The sequence below is a fragment of the Papio anubis genome, chromosome 1, assembly GCF_008728515.1.
Source record: "Papio anubis isolate 15944 chromosome 1, Panubis1.0, whole genome shotgun sequence".
Classification (NCBI taxonomy): Eukaryota; Metazoa; Chordata; class Mammalia; order Primates; family Cercopithecidae; genus Papio; species Papio anubis.
In genome coordinates, this window is record NC_044976.1 from 204,502,929 (window position 1) to 204,505,474 (window position 2,546).

Genomic DNA, 2,546 nt, shown 5'->3' on the forward strand with positions numbered 1-2,546 from the left:
GGGATTACAGGCTTGAGCCACCGCATCCGGCCAACGCTAGCATACTCTTAGTGGAAAGGTGAACTAGACCAGGGATTGCAGAGAAGATTGCTGTCTTGAGGCTTGGCATAGCGTAGAAGGGAAAAACCTACTCTGAGAATCTGTAACCTCAAGCCAGCCCACATGTGAGTTTGCTGTTCTTATCTGCTGTAGTGGCCCTAAATAACTCAAGCTGGAAATTTGGTGGTCCTCAAAACCCTCAACTGAGAGTTTTGTTTACAAAGACCTACTCTAAAATTCCAGCTCTAGGGAAGATGGAGTAACCACATTCCATCCTGTCTCTCCCACCAGATGCCAGAACATAATGCACAGAGAAGCTGAGGATTCTACATGCAGTGGCTCATGCCTGTAATCCCAGCACTTTGGGAGGCTGATGCAGGTGGATCACCTGACGTCAGGAGTTTGAGACCAGCCTGGCCAACATGGAGAAACCCCGTCTCTACTAAAAAACACAAAAATTAGCCAGGCATGGTGGCACATGCCTGTAATCCCAGCTACTTGGGAGACTGAGGCAGGAGAATCGCTTGAACCTGGGAGGCAGAGATTGCAGTGAGCCAAGACGGCGCCATTGCACTCCAGCCTGGGCAACAGAGACTCCATCTCAAGAAAACAAAAGTAAATAGCCTGCCGGGAGCTGTGACTCACACCCGTAATCCCAGTACTTTGAGAGGCCCAGGTGGGCAGATTGCTTGAGCTCAAGAATTTAAGACCAGGGCAAAACCCCATCTCTACAAATACAAAAAATATAGCCAGGCATGGTGGTGCATGCCGGTGGTCCAAGCTACTTGGAAGGCTGAGATGGGAGAATTGCTTGAGCCCAGGGAGGTCAAGACTGCAGTGAGCTGTAATTGTGCTACTGTACTCCAGCCTGCGTGACAGAGCGACGAGACCTTGTCAAAAAAAAAAAAAAAAGAAGTAAATAGCAGCAGGCAGAATAAATGAGAAAACAAGAATTCAGATTACTGCTGAGCTGGCAGAAAGTTGACCATTTTCCCCTCTCCAGTCCTCCTGCTGCTTGGCCCCAGACATGGTCCACTCCTAGGAGATGCATTGCAGATAAGAGGAATGAAAGCCCAGATTTCTGGCAAGAGGACTAGAAAGATGAGCCCCAGAGTATAAGAAAGCCCTGAAGAAGGGGCCGAGCATGGTAACTCACGCCTGTAATCTTAGCACTTTGAGAGGCCGAGGCAGGTGGATTGCCCGAGCTCAGGAGTTCAAGACCAGCCTGGGCAACATGGTGAAAGAAATCACGAAGAAGAAGGAGCTTGGCAAAGTGACACCATAAAGTTATATATAAACTCCCAAATTTAGCAAACTATATAAATTTAGAGATAAATTCAAAGAAATGTATCTTTGAATTCATCCTAAATTCAAAGAAATCAATGCCAAGACACATCATAAGCAAACTTCTGAAAACTGAAGTCAAAGAAAACATCTCTAAGACCATCAGAGAAAAGTGCCACAAAGCTGGGCGCAGTGCCTCACGCCTGTAATCCCAGCACGTTGGGAGGCAGAGGCTGGCAGATCACGAGATCAGGAGTTCAAGGCCAGCCTGACCAACATGGTGAAACCCCGTCTCTACCAAAAATACAAAACTTAGCCAAGCATGGTGGTGCATGCCTGTAATCCCAGCTACTCAGGAGGCTGAGGCAGGAGAATTACTTGAACCAGGGAGGCAGAGGTTGCACTGAGCCGAGATCGTGCCATTATACTTCAGTCTAGGTAACAGAGCAAGACTCCATCTCAAAAAAGAAAAGAAAAGAAAAGTGTCACAATGCCTATAGAGAAAGAAAAATTGAAATGACTATGGATTTATCATCAGAAACTATGGAGGCCAAAAGGAAGTGGCACATTTTTTTTAATGCTGAAAAAACAGACCTGTCAACCCACAATTTTGCAGCCAGCAAAAATACTGTTCAGAAAGGAAGATGAAATAAAGACATTCTCAATGGAAGGAAAACTAACATTCACTGCCAGCAGATCTCTCTAAAAAAATTGCTAGGGCCGGGAGCAGTGGCTCTTGCCTATAATCCCAACACTTTAGGAGGCCAAGGTGGGTGGATCACCTGAAGTCAGGAGTTCAAGACCAGCCTGACCAACATGGTGAAACCCTGTCTCTACTAAAAATACAAAAATTAGCCAGACATGGTGGCATGCACCTGTAATCCCAGCTACTGGGGAGGCTGAAGCAGGAGAATCACTTGAACCCAGAAGGTGGAGGTTGCAGTGAACCAAGATCATGCCATTGCACTCCAGCCTGGGTGACAGAGCAAGACTCGGTCTCAAAAAAAAAAAAAAAAAAAAAAAGAATTGCTAGATAAACTTCTTCAGAAAGAAGAAAAACGGCATTTGGAAGGAAACTTGAAACATCAGAAATGAAAGCAACAGACATGATAAATATCTAAATCAATACATTATTCTCCTATTGAGCTCCTTAAAACATGTTGATGACTGAAAGCAAAAATTGTAATATTTTCTAATGAGCTTTCATATAGATATACACACAC